The following is a 20,634-nucleotide window of genomic DNA, read 5'->3' as shown; positions in this document are numbered from 1 at the left end:
CAGGTATTAATAACTTACTCTGGGTTTATTAAAAAACAAAAGTAATTTTATTAGGAATAAAAAGTCGGATTTTAGTGGTTTCAAGTAATAACAGACAGAACAAAGTCAGTCATCCAGCAAAATAAATCAAAAACACGCAAGTCTAAGCCTAATACATTAAGAAACTGATTACAGGTAAAATCTCACCCTCAGAGCTGTTCCAATAAGCTTCTTTCACAGACTAGTCTCCTTTCTAGTCTGGGTCCAATCCTGGTACAGTCCTTATTAGTTCCACCAGACATCTGAGGTGGAAAACAGGGGCTTTTTCATGACTGGCAGCCCTGTCTGTCCTGCTCCACCCCTTTTTATAGCTTTGGCACAAGGTAGGAATCTTTTGTCCCTACCCCTCCTTCTAAATGGAAAAGTACCAGATTTAAGATGGATGTCCTGTGAGACCTCATTGTTCATTACCCACAAGCTGGCCCAAACGTACACAGGAAGGCTTTCTGGTAAATAAACCATCTACAACCAATTGTCCTAGTCAATGGGAGCCATCAAGATTCTAAACCACCATTAATGGCCCATACTTTGCATAATTACAATAGGACCTCAGAGTCATACTTCATAATTCTAGCTTCAGACACAGGAATGATACATACATACAAATAGGAGGAATATATTCAGTAGGTTATAACTTTTGTTTTGATACCTTACATGAGACCTTTTGCATAAGCATATTCCAGTTACACCATATTCACACTCATAAGCATATTCCCATAAAACATATGGAGTGCAATGTCACAACGGGGATTGCACAACCTCCCTAGGTATCTTGTTCCAGTACTTAACTCTCCTTATAGTTAGAAAGTTTTTCCTAATATCTGACCTGACTCTCCCTTGCTGCAATCTAAGTGGATTACTTCTTGTCCTACCTACCCATTGTAGAGAGAAAGCCCAAAACTGGACACACTGCTCCAGCTGAGGCCTCACCAGTGCTGAGTACAGAAGGACAATTACCTCCTCTGTCTTACATATGACTATTCTGTTTATAAAATCCAGAATAACATTTCCTGTTTTCAAAACAGCATTACCCATTTCAGTCTGTGATCCAGTATAAGCCCAGAACATTTTCTGCAGAATTGCTGCCTAGTCAGTTATTCCCCATTTTGGATTTTTTTCATTTGATTTTTCCTTCCTAAGTCTAGCACTTTGTACTTGTCTTTACTGAATTTTAATTTACTAATTTCAAACCAATTCTCCAATGTATCAAGGTCATTATGAATTCTAATACTCTCATCCAAAGAGCTTGTGACCCCTCCCAGGTTTGTGTCATCCACACATTTTATGAGTTTATTCTCTACTCCATCATCCAAATCACCAATGAAAATATTGAATAATTCCAGGCCCAGGAGAGTGATATTATTGATGTATCCATAGGAACACAGTGACCAGAGAGAGAAGTGTTAAGGCAACTAAAGGCCAAAGGGCATATGTCTTACCTAATCCTCAGCATTTCCCTCAAAACCTGGGCTGGCCCAACCTATCCCAGGTACCCCTGCTTCTGGGGACTGGGTTTCAATCTCCTTCCCTGCAGATCCTGCCTCTCCCCCTCTTTGTTCATCAGGGCTCCCCTTTTGATAGTTCCCAAGCTCTTTGTTTAATTTTCCCACTTGAAGGGCCCCTCCCCTCTCCCAAGCTAGGGGGGTTGTGCCCAGCTAGGTCAGAGGCAAAAGCCCTGAGGGGCCGGATCCGATCCATGGCCATAGTTTGCCCACCCCTGACCTACTGACTTCAGTTTACAGCAGCATATGCTCAGCACTTCTGCAACCAGACCCCCACGGTTACAAGGGGCCACCCATAAAATGTGGAACACACAATTAATGACCACCTGTGAAATATTTGGTTTCAGAGACTTGCCAAGCATCACATAGGATCTCTGTGGCAGAGGCAGGGAGAGAATCCAGTTCCCCAGGGCAGGATTCAGCTGCCTTAACAAGAGACCCTCCTGTCTCCTTCTGCAATCTCCTGCCTCACACACAGCACACTTTGCAGTTTCTGCAACCAATGAGGCAGGGTCCGACACAGACCAGCCTCCTTCACGCCACAACCAACCCTGATTCAGAGCCCTGTCGAGCACAGGCGTAGTTTGACTGCTGTATCTGGGGGGGACAGAGAGCGCACACAGACACACACACACACACACACACACACACACACACACACACACACACACACACACGTGCATGCTGAAGCCGGTTATCTTGTCTCACTGACTCTCCCTCCCCCCACCCCACCCTGGAGTGGTCTCTGGGCTGCCAGGGCTGGGGGCGGGGCAGGATGGCTCAATGGGTGAGCCCCAGCTGCTGCTGTCTGCTGCAGCGACCTGAGCTTGGGAGCTGTGGCCACTCCAGCACCGGCTGTTGCAGAGATGTTGCTGCTCTGGGGCCTCCCAGGGCCGTTGCAGCCGCCTCCCTGCTGGGGCTGCTGCTGCCGAGGGGACGCCACATGCTGGGCTCCCGCTCCCTGCTCCCATTCCTCTCTCTCCTTCTCTTCCCATCCCACCCCCTTCACCTGCCCGCTGCCCCGTGCCCCTCCCCCTTTCCCAGTGTCCTCTGCCCCCTGCAGGCACTCACCGCTTTACCGGAAACGGGCAGGCACTAGGACCCAGGCAGCCGTGCACAGCTGCAGAGCGACAACCCGGAGCAGCTACTCTCAGCCTCAGGAGAAGTGGCTCCATCACCCCCCCCCCGTTCCCTGCACCAACCCCGCGTGCCCCCCCCATGCCTTTCCTCTGCCAATGCCCCCCTGCACCCTCCCAAACTATGCCCATGCTGTCTGTCCCGTGCACTGAATGAGGCAGGGGTCTCATGGAGAAAATAGCTTCTTATCCTGTAATTAAAGACAGTATCTTAACGCAGATGTACAAGTGGGCCAAAATAAAGTTACAAAGACAACTTTAATTCTGCCATTTCATTATTTTTTACAGCTCAACTTTGCAAACTTAATGTGCCTTAAAAGTAATGTTTTGTGCATAATTTCCTAGGTTTTTAAAAAAGCAAACTGAAAAAACAGAAGTTCCAAGATGCGGAATCATGTTGCCACCCTCCGGATGCCACTCGTCTCAGTTTTACCCGGACAGTCCGTTTTTTGGCTTCTGTGTCCGGGTGTCATTTAGGGTTGCCAGATGCCTGGTTTTCAACTGGAAAGTTCGGTCAAAAAGGGACCTAAATGACACCTGAACCAAAAATCTGGTTTCCATGCGGGGGTGGGGGGAACCGGGTCATTAATCTGTGCCAGCCCCTGCTCAGCCAGGGCGGCTTCGTACCTGCAGGCCGGCTGCTTGAGACGATCCAGCAAGTGACGAGGGGAGAGGGGGAGTGAGCGATGAGGGCAGAGCCTTGAGGGGAAGAGGCAGAGAAGGGGCGGGGCCTTGAGGAAAGAGGTGGAGCAGGAGTGGGACCTTGGGGGAAGAGGGCGTTGCCTTGGGAGGAAGAGACAGGGCAGGGGGTAGAGCCTCAAGGATCCGGTTACCAACCATGAGAAAGATGGCAACCCTGTGACACCCACATGGGTCATCAGCAGGGTTGGAACCTTTAGATCCACCATAGAAACCACTGCCACTTGAGCTAATGGAGTAACTGACAGTAGTAGTAGGTTGTCATCCTCTTTGTGGACAAGCACTAGAGGAGGATCAGAAAAGTTTTTTGGAGAGTTTGACAGATATTTGCTGACAGCAGGGGAATGGCAAAACTCAGAGATCCTGGTTCCATTCCAGGCTCTGGAGCGGTGTGCGTTCTGGTAGTGACAGACCCGTCTTCCCCTGTTCCCCGAAGCCTAACCCCTTCTGCCCCATCCCCTCCGAGCAGTCCCTGTAAGTTACATTGCTCGGGGGAAAGGGGTTGTTTTCACATCCCTGAGCGATGTAACTTACATCAACGTAAGCAGTAGTGTAGACAAGGCCTCAGTGTGCAGCCACACCGTCCACATGGACACTCGGTGCATGGCAGGACAGTGCAGGGTAGATTTACATCCCAGCTTGCCATGCACTAAATGTTCATGTAGATCTGCTCTCAGTCTCCCACAGCCCACTCTGGCTGCTTATTCCAGTCTCGTCACCCAGTTAGTCTTAGACTCCCCTGACACCCTGGTTCCTCATCTGGTCTGTTTCCTCACCCACCTCCAGTTCCTCCTCATTGGTTCCCAGTCCCAGACTCCTCCCCCAGTCAGTCCCAGTCTCCCCCAGCTCCACAGCTCCTTGCTCAGTACGTCACATTCTCTCTCCCCACCCAATCCCTGTCCTAATTGCCCTGCCTAGCCAGTCCTAGTCTCTTGCCCCCTCCTCCCAGTCCCAGGCTCCTTGCCCAGCCAGTCCCCATCTCCCGCTTTCTCTCCCAGTCCCAGTTTCTCTCCATCCACCAACCTCCAGACTCAGAATATTCCCCCTGTATCCTTATCCTCTTCTACTTTCCCCTGCCACCCCGGTCTGCATTCAATTCGGGTAGCTTCCTCCTCACACTGCCGAGGCCCAATACGTGGATACAGTCTCCCTCATCTCCATTCTAGTGCCTGGTGCCACTCTGGCCCACAGCAGCCAGGAGCATAATTTCAGCATAATTTTATTGGTTACATATCTTGCCACTGCTGCAGCCCCTGTTGGGGGACCGTCACCTTCTTGCGGTGAAGGGGCTTGTGTGCTCCAATGAGCCTCAGAGCTATGTTGTCGGGAGATTCATTTTTCTTCAAATTTGGTATAATGAGAAGATTCCGGAAGACTTGAGAAATGCCAACATTGTTATAATCTTTAAGAAAGGAGATAAATTGGAGTGTGGAAATTATTGTGGCATTGACTTGCTGTCTGCAGCAGGGAAAATTCTTGCCCATCTCCTCTTAAACTGATTACTTCCCCTTGCTGAGGAAATATTGCCGGAATCTCAGTGCAGTTTCAGACCATCCTGCTGGACAACCAATATGATCTTCATTGCCCACCAAATCCAGGAAAAGTCTCGGGAGCAAAATCAGGACCTGTACATAGCTCTCATCGATTTGACAAAGGCCTTCAATTCTGTCAATCGCGAAGCCCTGTGGGAAGGTGCTGGCCAGATTTGGCTGCCCTCCAAATTCTAGTAAAGGGCCTAAGGCATCTTCATGGTGAGATCACTGCCACCGTTCTCTGTAATGGCCTGGAGATGGATCCTTTCATCATCAAAACTAGTGTTAAGCAAGGATGTGTTATTGCTGAAACCCTGTTCTCCATGTATTTAGCAGTCATTTTGGTCCTTGATAAAGACCTCCTCCCCACTGGAGTTGACATTCAATATAGAATGGATGGGCTGTTTATTAATCTTTGACATTTCTGCTCAAAGTCTAAAGTCCTCAGGGTTGCCATTACTGATCTTCAAAACGCTGATGACTGTGTCATCATCACACACACTGAGAATGACCTTCAGTCCACACTGGATTTTTTTGCACACACTTACCGAAGCCTATGACTCTCACTCCATATCAAGAAAGCTAAAGTGCTCCATCAGCCTGCTTAAGGTCTTGCACATGAGCCACCACAAATCACCATCAAGGGACAGACTTTGGAGAGAGTTGAGGACTTCTGTTACCTTGGTAGCCAACTTTCTCAAAATGCAAAAATTGACATTGAGATCCAGCACAGGATCCAGTGCACAAGTGCTTCCTTTGGAAAACTGCTCTGGTGCATTTTCACAGACCATGACCTACGGGAGGAAACCAAGATCCAGGTCTGTGAGACAATTGTTATTCCTACACTCCTTTATAGACGCAAAACCTGGGTGACCTATCAACAGCACCCCAAGAGCCCGGAGTGGCACCACCCACGATGCGTCTGGAAGATCCTTTGCATCAAGTGGGAAGATCGCTGGATTAACACCAGCATCCTCATTGAAGCAAATGTCACCAGCATTGAAGCAATGATCCTCACTCACCAACTCCGCTGGGCTGGACATTGTGTGCGGATGCCAGACTCTCGCCTCCTAAAACAAGCCCTCTACTCTCAGCTCACCCATGGTCAAAGATCCCGTGGTAGTCACAGGAAACCCTACAAAGAGACACTGAAAGCGTATCTCAAGAAAACGCATCACAAGCTGGGAGGAGCAAGCAACCAACCGATCTCAGTAATTCCACATCCTCCAAAAGGCAGTGGCCCGCTTTGAGGAGAAGTGCCTTGCCCTCGAAGTTGAAAAGAGAGAGGGAAGGAAGGAAAGAAAAAGAACTTTCTCCCAGCAGACAGCTGACCCGTCAGGAAACATCTGTACCTACTGCGGGCAGATCTATGATTCCAGGATTGGACTCCTGAGTCGTCTCAGGACCCAGATGTAAACCTGTGGTAGAGATCATCCTGGAATGGAGGGATCGCCCATGATGGTGAAGCTGCTGCTGCAATCAATGAGGCTGTGGGCCTACAGACAACAGCCTTTGTCACTGTGCATCCCTGATTCACTCCCTGGGCACCATCCAGCCTGTGCACTGACTGAGGCAAGGACTTTGGCAGAGGAGAATGTTTTGGCAAAGTTTTGTATTAATCCAACCAGAAATGAAAACTGAAACTGGACGAGAAGGGATTGAGAGAGACAAAATGGCTGAGGTAACAGCTTTTATTGGACCCTCTCCTGTTGGTGAAAGAGACAAGCTTCTGAGCTGACACACAGCTCTTCTCTGTCAGATCAAACGTTTCTCTCTCTCCAACAGAAACGGGTCCAATAAAAGATATTGCCTCACCCACCTTGTCTCTCTAATATCCTGAGACTAACATGGCTACAGCAACACTGCATATCAGAAGACGACTGTCACTTTTGGGAAAGTTTTCTAGTATTCTGTCAGGTCAGCATCTCTCAAAAATCGCTTGGTGCAGAACCATCACAGCTCCCGTATGAGTTTGTTCTCAGTGATATCTAATGCACAGGGCAGTTTGTCGACAGACGACTGGCTATTTCTGTAATAATTCTGAATGGATCCAATCTTGAGTCCTTTATTCCGTTTCTACTCAGTCTGTACAACGCAAACTCACATTACAGTTGTGATGTTATTGCCATGAACTGTGACCGTATAGATCATTGTCTAGGGGACGGTTGTAGTTTGCTGGTTATGATTACGCTGCCTGTATGTGTGTATCATTTTTGTATTCGAAGTTATGAATATTGGCTATGTACTTATTTGATGTTAAGTAGCCTCAGCGAAGCATTTGGTCGGCTTCTGGAGAAACGACTATTCTCAGTAAGTGCCCAATCAAGAAACACTTAACTGACAATGGACTTTGGGAGACATCAATCCACATCTGAGCTTTCCTGGGAACATTCAAACTAACATGTAAACAATGGCAGTCTGCCTGCAAAAAGCTGAATCATTCATAGACATGACTTGCCCAGGTGACTGCAAACTCCATCTTGTGGAGGGGATTTTACACAGGAGGACAAGGGGGTTTCCAGCCACAAGAGAAAGACTATATAAGCCCCTGTGGAACTACCCTGCCAGCACGGCAGGGGTTAAAGGGAGCCTTTGGACCCAGCTAGCCCCACCCTGCTGTACCCTGCAGCCAATGCCAGGGCTTGGGGGTTAGAAAAGGAGAGAGCCTGGCTCAGTTGAGGGCTGACTGGAGAAGAGGCAGGAGCTATTCCCATCCCTACCTGAGGGGAAGGGTCACTAACCTGCCAGCCAGGGCAGCCATCAGGGCATAATCTCTGTCTCCCCAGCCAAGGGGGACTGTGGAGGAGACCTAGGAGCCTCCAGCAACTAAGGTAACTGGGTCCCTGAAGCCCAGAGATGTGGTGGGGTTCAGTCTCACCAAACTTACAGCTTCCCCATCTGAAGGAGCCTGAGACTGAAGCATGATGCTACCCAAGATCCACAAAAGGGTGCTATTGGATGCAAGCCACCCAGCAAATGGGACTAGAGGCACCAGGCTCCAAACAAAAAGGACACTGGTAGGAAGCAGCCCAGAGCAGAGAATTTAGACTCCCTGCTAAGAGACCACCCCTATTCAGGGGTTGATGCATTCAGAGTCCTGGGCTGGGACTTGGTAGAGAAAGAAGGCCTGGGTTTCCCTACCCCATTGCCTAAAAGATTGAGGGAAATTGATCTTCTAAACAAGGAACTGGAGATCAGGAGCACCAACCACTAGGCAGCCTAGCCTTTCAGGGGCCCTGTTACAAACCTGAACTTTATTCTCACTACAAACATGTAGCTCTAGCTGAGATACAGGTGCAGTTATACAGAAAGAACTTTTGCTCTGTTACCCCTTTGTTTGTGTACAGCTCCCTCCTCCCAGTGAAGTTCAGAGAAGAAAAACTCTCTGTTGGGCACTTGCTAGGTGGGCAGCACAAGGCATTGTGCCGTTGTTATTTCCAGGTTAGGGGGGTTACATTGGTGAAGGTCGATCTGTTTTCTGCAGAGTTGCAAAGTCCTGACAATGAAGCTCATTTTTGTAAAGTTCCTGCCCAACCCATCTTTTTATTGTTTAAAAATACTAGGAAATGGCAGCTGTAAGCAGGGTCTGAATGAGTTCTCCCCTGACAGCTGCTGGGAGGAGGAGATACTTTGGGAGCAAACTGTATTTACTTGAACACAACTCCTCTGCCTAGATATCAGCAGATAGATCCGTGTTGCCCAAAGTGATCAACTTGGCAAGTGTTGGGTTACAAATCACCTTGGTACTGAATGCAGAGGTAGTGAAATGTTATCAGTGTTGTTGTCTTTACTGTATGAGTAAAGGGGAGCAGAACTGTGCTTAACCTGTCCCAAATGAGGGGGTCATCCTCAGCTGAAAAGAGCTTGTTAAGTCAGGGACTTGAATGCTAGACCTCTGTAAATCTAAGATGGGTATGTTAGCGAGAAGGTGTGGATTCTTCCTAAGGGTTCTCGGTCTGGTTTAATCTCTTTCTCCCCACTGTTCAAAAATAGAGCTAAATAGGTTGTATTGGTAGTCTTTTAACCATGTTAAGTGCTTATTAGAACTGAAAACACTTGTGGTGGGATAGTATTTCTGTCCAGCCTGGTTTATTGAGAGCTGACAATCACTAGAAGCTGCGTGGACTCTCAAGAGACTGATATGTATAGGTCTCAGTAACAAGGCTGGTAGAGAGGCTAGGTGGCCAGCAAAGAGGAACAGTGGCTGGTGAGTTAACCAGCCAGAGCAAGTGCTCAGATGGTATAGCAAGCAAGGTGTCTTCTTCCCCGGGTAGAAGGTGAACTTTCACAGATGCACCTCTGGACTCTGGGTCCTCACTGACCAAGGACAACCACTGTGAGTGGGGTTTCACAGATGGTGTGAAGTGGGGTGTGATGAAGGAGCGGAGAGGGACACAGAAAAGGAACTTTTGGTTGTAGAACTCAAGAACATGAGGTGGAAGGTGCTGCCCCACGCACGCTGGGGTGGGTGCCCTGCTCACAGTTTTATGTTTATGAATCCTGCTTGCAGCATTTTCCCTAATTAATGTCACGTGATTTCCCTCCTTTCATTAAAAGTTTCTTTTCTACACGCAGACTCTGCTTGCAAGTGGGGAAGTATTGCCTCTCTAAGGCACCCAGGGTGGTGTGTAATTTTCCAGATTACTGGGAGGGGGCTCAAACTGGTTCTGTGCCATATTGTTGAAAAGGAACCCCTGGATATTGAACCAAGCCCTGGTTGCTGCTGGCTCCACCTGGCAGAAGGGTGATACATATAACACCGCACCGCCCCCCCTCCACTCCCCCGCTAACCATGTGAAGAGAATGTTGAGGTGTGTCACTGAAACACTCAAAATCCAGGAAAGGGTTGAGATTAAACCCTCCCCTGAGCTCCCATTTCCAGGGAGAGCTGCTAAAACTTTTGGAACTATAGGAAAATATTCTACTCTTCCTTGTGCTATTTCAGGGGAAGATATTATTCCTACTAAATGTTAAGAAGAGAGAACTTAAAAATAAAACTTATAATGGGTCTGTAGCTGTAATGTTAACTATTCAGTTACAACAAATGCCTCCATAATATCATATTCCTGTGCTGTGTAGGGTTGAGGTATATTTTTGGCTGAGCTCTCTATTCTACTCTAGATCTACAGGGTATCAGAGATTGTGAAATTTTCTGTTACTGTTTGGTCCAAAATGTGAGAAGTAACAGAGCAGACAGGGGAGTGATTTCGGCAAAATCTAATTCTGGCCAAGCTGGGAGAATCTGCCCCTTCCTTGGTCACCCTATGAGGGTGGCAAAGGGGCTACATACATGCCCCAGCCTCTGTTCTTCTGCGGTTGGGTGTCTGGGTCTGGATTTTAGCATGAGTGTAACATTTTCAAAAGTGCCTCAGTGACTTAGGAGCCTACGTGACATTTTCCTTTTCCATTTTCTCTCCTATCTGCATTTTTAGACCCATTCAGAGGGAAAGGAACAATGTGGCACTGAAGCAACTGGAAATGAGATAATGAAAACACTTCACAGTCACACAGGGGGCTCCCCAGTGGCCAGAGACATGAACAGTAATAATTACAGTTCAGTAATAACAATAATTACAGGACTTGCTCTGCTTTTTGTTCATTTCTCATTAGGGTCACAGGCACACAACACGCTGTGGGTTCAAGCCCATTTGCTTTTCAGGACAGAGGTGGCTGATTCTTACCTGAACAGGTCACTCCAGCATCCAGGCCATGATAACAGTTATGCACTTCCCATCCCCTGTTCCCGCACTGCCAGAGAGCAGGCTCAGTACCAGCACAGGCAACGTCATCAAGCCAAATTGGTCCAGATCCTGCTCCAAAATGAGCATTACGATGGACACTGACAGCAGCTCCACATTCCAACTGCTTACAGACAACCCCAGCATCTGTCATGTCCCAGCAATCACTACACACCGTCCCCCACTGATCCTGGTGTGTAACCTCCACTCTCCCGGCACAGGGGCTGCCTCCATCCGCCAGCCTCAGCTCCTCAGCACCTTCAAAGACAGACACAGAACAGGGTCAGAGCAGCAGGGAGCCCCCTCCTCAGCATTATCACAGCAGAGTCCGCGCTCGACAGCAGGGGATCCGCGCCCAGAGCCAGGAGAATGGGACCTGCCCAGAGCTGCCTCATGGCGCCACCTTCTCACGTCTCAGGGCCTCGCACTCTGGGCTGTCACTGCTGCAGCTCTCACCATTTATCCCCACTCTGGTAGTTTGGGGAGTTTTTACCTGTCTCGTGAGAACATGATGGAAGGCGCCAACTCATGGAGTTTCCCTTACTCCAAATGGTGCCATCTCCTGTCACTGTCACTGGGGCTGAAGCCAGCGAGATGGTGGGGAGATGGTCTGCAGTGGGGTAACAGGGAGGCAGGAGAGAAAGTCAGAAGGGAGGGGACAGGGATCTGAAAGTGGGGCAGGAGGGAACAGTGGAGATGGAGCACAGGGTGGTCTGGATGGGGGAGCAGGGAGCATTGGGCTGGAGTAGTTATTGAGCAGGAGGGAGGAGAAGGGGGTTTAGAGAAGTGGGTCTGCATGGAGAGGTGGAGAGAGGAGGGGTCTGGAGTGGGGGACAGGAGTGAGAAGTGAGGAGGGGGTGAGGAATCGGGCAGGAGGGAGAGAGGGGGAGGGGGATGGAGCAGAGAGGGGGCAGAAGGAGGCATGGGGAGAAGAGGGGGTTCTAAAAAGGGGGAAAGAAGGAGGTAGGGGTGGGGAAGGGTAATCATGTGTAGGGGAGGGAGGGACTCTGAAGCAGGGTAACAAGAGGGTGAGGAGGGGAGGGGAGTGGAGCAGAGGATGGGAGGGAGGGGAGGTAGCCTGGAGCAGGGGGAGATGAGGGAGAATTGGGGAGGATGGAGGAATCGGGATGGAGTGTGGGGAGTCTGGTGCTGGTAGACAGGAGGGAGGGGAGGGGTTCTGGAGCAGGGGGACAGGAGGGAGTATTGGGGAGGGGAATGGAGTCTGGAGTAGGCAGGGGATGGCGTCAGGAGTGGGAGGGGGCAGGAGCAAAAGAGAGAAGGGGAGGGGGCTCTAGAACGGGGGCAGTGCTTTCCCGCCTCAGGCAGAGAAGTTGCAGGGGTGGGGTGGGGGAAGCCTGGAAGTGTTGCTGTTTGCAAATGGCTAAATCAACCCTGCCCTGTTACGGTGACATTATAGCAGATGTGAATGGCTGATGTCAGTGTGACGGTCTCCAATATCTGTAACTCGCCCCTGAACAGTAACAGAAGTTCTGTGTGTGAGTGTGAACTAAGCTGCATGAATTAGCTCAGTGGCTGTCAAGCTATTTCCCAGTCAGCCCTTGGTCTCTCAGAGGAACTGAACCAGGAGGGGAGAGCGAAGGCAGTGCTGGGCAATGGCCGGCAGTTCGTGTCTCAGGGGTGAGGGGAGGGTAAGCACAGTCTCCAGCTGGGCAGCCAGGGGGCGTTGTGCCGTTTGGGTGCATTAAATGGTGACTTTTCAGTCTGCAGTTCTCACTCCCAAGCTGGCAGAGGAATAGAGGGGGGTTTGACCGTTCAGAGACAGCCTGAGTATCATGACCGGATGGTTTTTATAACCTCGTAATTTTTGTTCTGTGGCGCTTGGCATTACAGTCTTGTGCTCCCCACAGGAGTTTCCTCTCCCCACCTCCCCACACATTTCCATCTTCCACTGGTCTCTTCCCACCCGCCTCCCCTGGGGTCTTCCCCCTCCTCTTCTCCCCTTTCTATCTGGCCTCTCTGCCCTGCATGTACAGGCTGCTCTTTCCCCACATGAGAAGCAGACTCTGCCCTGACTCCCCGACACTGTCTTTTCTCCCAGTAGCTCTGAGCTCCACCCCTGCCCTAAGTTGTCTCTACAGCTGTTTGCATTTCTGGGGGTTGTGAAAAGGCAAAGCTGGCTGCTGGGAGGGAGGCAGTTAACAGGGAATTTGAGGAGGGGCCACTGCCTGCCACACAATCCTGGGATATTGCCTGGGAGAACTGGCCCACAGGACAGCGTGTGAAAAGCCAGGACTGTCACTGAGACTGGGAGCAAGGTGCAGGCTTCGTTACAACGCCCAGGAGTTACAGCTACATGCAGAGTTCCAGTGTGACCCCTGGAACAGGCTGGTTGCAGCGGTGGATGGCTGAGCCAGGGACACCATGTTTATGGAGCCTCCATGGAGCTCAGAGAACAGTGCAGTTCACACCAGTACGTGGCCAGACCATCCTCCTCATTTAATGCCAAGGAAATACAAAACACTCACTTTGCTGCTATCCACAGGGGCATTTATTCAGGTACGGCTCACTTCAGTGCAGTCCCACAGGCAACACATGGGGCCTGATCCGCACTGAGAAAAATAGGGGATTTTTTTCATTGGAATTAACTCCGTGATGTTCACTTGTGACAGGACCCAAGGCTGCAACTCTGCTCTAGCTAAGTGCACACACAGTTCTGTTTCCCTGCACTCAGTAGAAACTAAGAACAGCCGGCAGTTTCCTTGCTCAGAAATCCCCCAGCCTGCTCCTCCAGTGAGCTCCACCTGGCTTTGTTTCCTTTCTGCTTCCAAGATCCCGGTCACAACTCCTTCTACTGGCTTCTCCCCTCACCAGACACAGTCTGAGACCAGTATCCTAGCCCCTGCATTGGCAACAATGGAAACCCTTGGCTTAGCTCTGCCCTGCCCATGTGCCCAGTGCCTTTGGCAGTAGCCCCCACTGTCTGCATCTGTTTTTACTACAAAAGGATCTTGATTGCTCTGTCTGTTGAGCCTAAAAGAGAGTTCTCGCCCTGCCATTGGCTTTCATGAGGTCTGTGATTGTCTTAGGGTCGAAGACTCCCCAATGGCAGCCATCAGCACCTTTCAGGATAACAATCACATTTACATACTGCACCTCTCATATACTGGCTCCACTTCTGTGACCCAACTTGGAATAATGACCCCACCCAGCACTCTGAACATTGGGGAAGTTCAGATCTGGGTCTGGGAGTGAAACCTGCAGCTTTGGCCCATCCCTGATATATTCTCATTTGTTGGCCTGAACTTTACAAATTAGTTTTCCCGCACAGTGTAAAGAGGTCAATAATTGTGAAACACGATCTTCTCGCAAAGATTGACCTGGCCTCTACTCAGGGCTTAGGGAGGAGAATTGGGGCACTGAGGAAAACGGAAGAGTAGCTACATGGTCATATCCCCTGTATTGTAAACTCCCCCACATCACTGTGTCATGTGAAGCAAACTCAGATTTCCAAGAGAAAATAAAAAAAATATGAAAGAGATGATGCACATTTCCTCAGCAATCAAACAAAAATACTTTGAGCTGAGCTTGTGCTTGGCATCACTATAGGACGTTATCCCACAAATAGCTGGAGAGTATTTTATGCTCCCCATGTCACTGTGTCTGCATCATATGAAGCAGTCAAATTTCCCATAGAAAATAAAAAATATTCAGGGGATGATGCACATTTCCTCAACAATCCAACAAAAATACACTGAGCTGAACATGTGCTTGGCATCACTATATGACACCATCCCACAATCGTGCAGTAATTTGTCCCGCACGTGGTAATAATTGTCCGTCCCCTGCAATGTCAGTCTGATCAGCAGAAGTCACCACAGAATTCCATGCTTTCCGGTCATGTACAGCTGTGTCATGGGCTCTAATCCCAGCACATTATATAGGAACTTCTTGGGAATCTGAAATATAAACTCCAGGTAACCTGCTAGATGGTTGGTTTGCTCAGGATTTTCTGGGTACGAGCCCCCTACTCAATGCACAGTGACTGAGCTGTCTGTGAAATATACATCAGGACAGGTTTTTTTCTAAGGGTATGTCTACACTACGAAATTAGGTCAAATTTATAGAAGTGATTTTTTTAGAAATCGGTTTTATATATTCGAGTGTGTGTGTCCCCACAGAAAATGCTCTAAGTGCATTAAGTGCATTAACTCAGCGGAGTGCTTCCACAGTACCGAGGCAAGTGTCGACTTCCGGAGTGTTGCACTGTGGGTAGCTATCCCACAGTTCCCGCAGTCTCCGCTGCCCATTGGCATTCTGGGTTGAGATCCCAATGCCTGATGGGGCTAAAACATTGTCGTGGGTGGTTCTGGGTACATGTCGTCAGGCCCCCCTTCCCTCCCTCCCTCCGTGAAAGAAAGGGCAGACAATAGTTTTGTGCCTTTTTTCCTGAGTTTCCCGTGCAGATGCCATACCACGGCAAGCATGGAGCCCGCTCAGCTCACTGTCACCTTATATCTCCTGGGTGCTGGCAGACGTGGTACTGCATTGCTACACAGCAGCAGCAACCCCTTGCCTTGTGGCAGCAGACGGTACAGTAGGACTGGTAGCCGTCATCGTCATGTCCGAGGTGCTCCTGGTCACCTCTGTGAGGTCAATCAGGAGCGCCTGGGCAGACATGGGCGCAAGGACTAAATTTGGAGTGACTTGATCAGGTCATTCTCTTTAGTCCTGCAGTCAGTCCTATTGAACCATCTTATGGTGAGCAGGCCGGCGATACGAATTGCTAGCAGTTCTCTTGTACCATTTTCTGCCGAGCAGCCATGAGATGTGGATGGCGTGCAGTCCTTCTGCACCATCTACTGCCAGCCAAAGATGGAAAAGATAGATGGAGTGTATCAAAACAAGAAATAGACCAGATTTGTTTTGTACTCATTGCAACCCTGCCCCCCGTCTAGGGGACTCCTTCCTCTAGGTCACACTGCAGTCACTCACAGAGAAGGTGCAGCGAGGTAAATCTAGCCATGTATCAATCAGAGGCCAGACCAACCTGCTTGTTCCAATAAGAACAATAGCTTAGGTGCACCATTTCTCATTGGAACACTCCGTGAAGTCCTGCCTGAAATACTCCTTGATGTAAAGCCACCCCTTTTGTTGATTTTAACTCCCTGTAAGCCAACCCTGTAAGCCATGTCGTCAGTCGCCCCTCCCTGCGTCAGAGCAACGGCAGACAATCATGCATCTGAATTGAGAGTGCTGTCCAGAGCAGTCACAATGGAGCACTCTGGGATAGCTCCCGGCGGCCAATACCGTTGAATTGTGTCCACAGTACCCCAAATTCGACCCGGCAAGGCTGATTTAAGTGCTAATCCACTTGTCAGGGGTGGAGTAAGGAAATCGATTTTAAGAGCCCTTTAAATTGAAATAAAGGGCTTCATCGTGTGGACGGGTGCAGGTTTACATAGATTTAACGCTGCTAAATTCGACCTAAAGTCCTAGTGTAGACCAAGGGTGAGACAATAATTTAGACTGACCTTGCTGATTGTCAAGATCAGGGTCAGTTTCTCAGGCTGGCGCAGCAGCACATCGGGTTCCCATGAACCAGCTAATGCTGAGCAGTTCACTGCCCTGCCAGACACATGGATCATTCTTGTGCTGCTAACACCAGCCCAGCAGGTTCCAATCACTGCATTATTTGAATCATATCTGGGTCCCACATTCAATTTGAATCCTATTGCTGATCAGTTTTGGAGTCCTTGGGCCAGATTCACTCCCTAAGATGCACCAGCACATGCTGATGTACCTCATGATCTGCTCCTCCCTCCCGCATTGCTGTTAAATCTTCCTGGAGCTGGGACACTGGGTAGCAAGGAGCCTGCAGCCCTCTCTGTGCTGGAGGAATGAGAGCAGCCCTGAAACTGGGCAGGGGTGGCCTTGTGAGAATGAAACTAATGTGGCCATGAGAGGCCCTGATGCAGCACCTCTGCCATGTAGCTTGTGCTGGTCGGGCTTCTCTAGTATCCGACTAGGATTCAAAACTTCTCTGCTCCAACAGAAACCCTGGGGGAGGGAGGCAGGTCTCCTGCAGGATAAATCTTCCTGCTGGCAGAGCTTCCGATACCCCCATGGGAACAGGGCATTGCACACTGCACCTCAACACATGCACACCCCCCTTCTCTGGGAGGAATCAGCTCTGGGTTTATTTGGATAAATCCTGCTCACTTCAAAATTGCAAAACTTATACTGGCCTCAGTGAGTGAATGGGGGAGTGAGGAGCCAGGACTTGGCCCTTGGAGCTGTTGGATTCTGGACCAAACAGACATTTCTGTTGGATCCCAAATTATTGATGTATTTATTGGGATTGAAATTACTAAAGGGATGCCCAGCCAAGGCTCTAGGCATCTGGACGGCATGGATAACACTCAAATCCTTGCAGCATGAAGTGACCATTTCAACAGGAACTCAGCCAGACAGACACCCACAGAAACTCTTTCCCACCCTTTTCTCATTATGTGATGCACAGCCTAGGTCCTTCCCACCCGCACCCCCAAACAAGTGTCTGTTGCAGTGTGCCCAGAAGGTCACCAGATTTGGGCTATTTTGGCCCAAAGGGGACAGGAAGTTTCAGAGTCCTGGAGGCCTCACAGACAGTACCCTGCCAGCCACCCCTCTCCTTTATAAAAAGGGGGAACCAGCTCAGGTGAACCTGCTAACCAGAGCTGTGGCAGTACGTCATGGGGAGAGAGGGGATCTCTCAGGGAGGCTGGTCCCAGACCTTCAGGACTTTACAAATCATCACCAACACCTTAACCTCCACCCAGAGATGGGCAGCTAGTGCAGACCCTCCAGCACGGCTGTAACATTCTCCCAGCGAGATGTGCTGATCAGTGAGTCGTTGCTATTTGCACCAACTTCGTTCTCTGAATGGTTCTAAGGTACAGCCCCACATTAGGGTCATTTGAATAGTCCAATCTCAAGGTTACAAACACCTTGATAACAGTGGCAAGGTATAATCCCGAAAGGAAAAGTCATAACGTCCAAGCCAGGTACTGATGGTAAAAAGCTGACTGTAAAAGTTACCACCCTCGTTCCAGTTAACCCAGCTCCCCTGGTGAAACACTGAGGAGACTTACCTGCACTGTCCTGAATTATGAGGAGAAGAAGCCACAGCACTGGAGTGGAGAGATGTCCCTTCATTGCCAGCCAGACTTGCTGTCCCCCCACTCACTGCACTGGCTGCCCCTAAACACCTGCCAGGGCTCCTCTGTGTCTGACAAGTGACAACAAAGCAGGGGAAGGGAAATAAATAGATTCAGAGACTGGCATCAGCTGCGGGAAGGAACCAATAGCAAACCCACCTGCCTTTTTAGTTATTATCAGTGGTTTTATCTGTGACTTTATGCAGCTAAAACATCCAATAAAACTTGAAAGCAACAAACATCACCATATATGAGTGATGAGCCCCCTCCTGATGTCAGGTTTACCACAGCCTCAGATCATTGGGTAACCCCCAATCTCTGGAGCCAGAAGGAAAAGTTCTGCACAAACTGTAGCCGTGCTGTTTCTCGCCCCGATAGATTCTATATCATATTAAACATGAACTGGGAGACATTAGAGACATTATTTTATAAACTAGGAAAGAAATCTCTTGTGGAAAAGGTGATCATTACAAGACCAATTCCCAGTATAGGACATGCCCAATTACAGACAAGGACAACTCACTAGAACCAGGTTGTGTCGCTCAGATCAGCTTTATAGAAGAAGAATTACTCAGCAGCATCTGAAATATTGACAGTTCTTCCACTAACAGGCCTTGGGGCAGGGGGGAAAGTGGGACGGTACAACATACCAGTAAAAAGTGGCTGCCGGTAGCGGCCCGTTCACAGACGACATTAAAGCGCTGCCATGATCATTGCCATGATCAGCGCTTTAAGATCATTGCCCCCCCCAACCAGGCTGCCAAAGGGGGGCACAAAAGGGGCAGCTGCCCCGGGGCCAGCAATTTAAAATGTAAATCACCGACGGAGCCCCGGGCAGTACAGGTCAGGGAGCGCAGATGGGCTGTCTGGGGCAGGCTGACCCCCCCCAGCCCCTCCCTTCTGCCCAAGGCCCTGTCCTTTTCAGGGGCCGAGAAGTCAGGCCCCTGTACTGGTAAGTGCTTAATGTTACTTTCACCCCGGCCTTTGGGTTTCCTGTCTAGACCATGATTCTTAGTGGTAGAGGCAGAGCATAGGGCTTCCTGAGTAGGCCATGACCCTCTCTTGCAGTAGCAGGAGGTCCTGCACACACCATGCCCATCAGTGCTATCAGCATCAGGAGGGCTCCTTGGAAACAAATTTACTTGATTCATGGGACACAGACAATTCAAGAAACAGGCTCAAGGCAAGGGAATAGCACAGAATAATGACTAGCTGGCACCACACCCACCTTCTGCTCTTCCTCAAGAGAACTGTTACAAATACTTGGATTAAGGGAACCATCTTTAACTTTTTACCTTTGCATTTTCTCCCATGCTGCCCTATCTGTATGGAGAAAACTCCCTGAGAAAATCTGTCCAAACACCTGAGCCTCCTTTGAATCCCGCCCTGAGACTCTGCTCTACTGTGATTCCGGAAAAACACTTGACAGTGAGTGACTAGCTTGGCAGGGGAGGTGTTGCTGTCCCTCTTCCCCTTCCTTCTGTCTCCTTATTTTTAACAAACTCTGCTCCCCAATCTTGCCATTCCCCCTCACTCTACCCTCCCACTACTTAAACAAAGAGTAATGAAAAAAAGGAAGTAGCACCAAAGTAGTATAAGGGACCTACATCAATCAAATGTTAACCCCGCCCGTTTACCCTTAAGTCTTGCCCACCTGTCACCAAAAGTTCCGCCTATGGGGCATTACCTCCGGAGTCAATCTGGACACATGACCAGAAGCCAGGTCTGTCATGTGACCCCTCTAAGAACTCCTACCACTGCTCTCTACCAATCAGGATGGGTTCTGCCCTGGTAGGACTGCCCCAACAGGTGATTTGACCAATCTGGGGGAGTTCCAGGGAGGGTTGACCCATCCAGAAGTGGGTCGTGTGACCCCCTCTAACAACTCCGCCCAACACCCTCTACCAATCAGGATGGGTTTCAGCTGCTGGGGACCACCCCCGAGAGGATATTTGACCTATTGGGGGAGTTCTGGGGCAGGGTGACCCATCCGGAAGTGATTCGTGTGACCCCTCTAAGAACTCCCCCCACCACCCTCTACCAATTGGGATGGATTTTGTCCACAGAGGACCACCACAAGAACAGATGTGATCAAAATAGGGCAGGTTCTGGGGCAGAATGAACTGCCCAGCAGAGGGTCATGTGACCTCTCTAAGAACTCCTCCCACCACCCTCTGCCAATCAGAGTGCAGCACCACCACCCCATAAGTCCCAGCACTGGGCAGAACAGGCCATCTCTTACTAAGAACGCGTGTTGTAGAAATCATGGAAATGCTGAGAGGAAACATGGACTCCTTCACCACCCCCATGAAAACTTTGAACTTTGTTTTAGCACCGAGGGCCTTCGACCATCTGCAAAGAAAGCACTACATCAGCGAGAGTTCCAAGGAGGAGGAGGGAGCAGCCAAGGGGAGCCCTTTGGCCCAGCCATTGATGGATATGCTGGAACCTGACCCCGAAACCCAGCTGCTCATGAGACACCCCGATAAGTGTGCTGGCCTCTCGTCATCCACCCCCCTGGAGGAGGAAGGCAAACACAGCTCGGGGGAGTCACTGGCGGACAAGGTGAACAGAAAAGACGTCGCTCAGGTAAATGAACAATTTAGAAGTAACATTGGAGGATTTGTGTGTGTGTATGTGTGTAATGGGGTTCGGAACTGGGGTTTTGTAAATCTAAAAACAAGCAGTGGGAACTTACACTTGTTTCTTTTCTGAAAATCTCTCAACAGCTAGAGGATGCCTTTCTCGAGTCCCTGGAGTCCCTGGACAGCATTGCATCAAACGGCAATGATGAACCGGGCCCGCCTTGTTTTTGTTCAATACCGACACAA

General features: G+C 49.6%; 1 pseudogene; it reads right to left on the bottom strand.

Moving 5' to 3' along the window:
- The window catches only part of LOC144268924 (antigen WC1.1-like), a 43,609-nt pseudogene extending 25,808 nt beyond the window's left edge, over positions 1–17,801 (bottom strand).
- Positions 17,802–20,634: the final 2,833 nt, after the last annotated feature.

The sequence above is a fragment of the Eretmochelys imbricata genome, chromosome 1, assembly GCF_965152235.1.
Source record: "Eretmochelys imbricata isolate rEreImb1 chromosome 1, rEreImb1.hap1, whole genome shotgun sequence".
NCBI classification, from domain to species: Eukaryota; Metazoa; Chordata; order Testudines; family Cheloniidae; genus Eretmochelys; species Eretmochelys imbricata.
The sequence above is the reverse complement of the archived record's forward strand: the minus strand, read 5'-3'. Positions and strand labels throughout refer to the sequence as shown.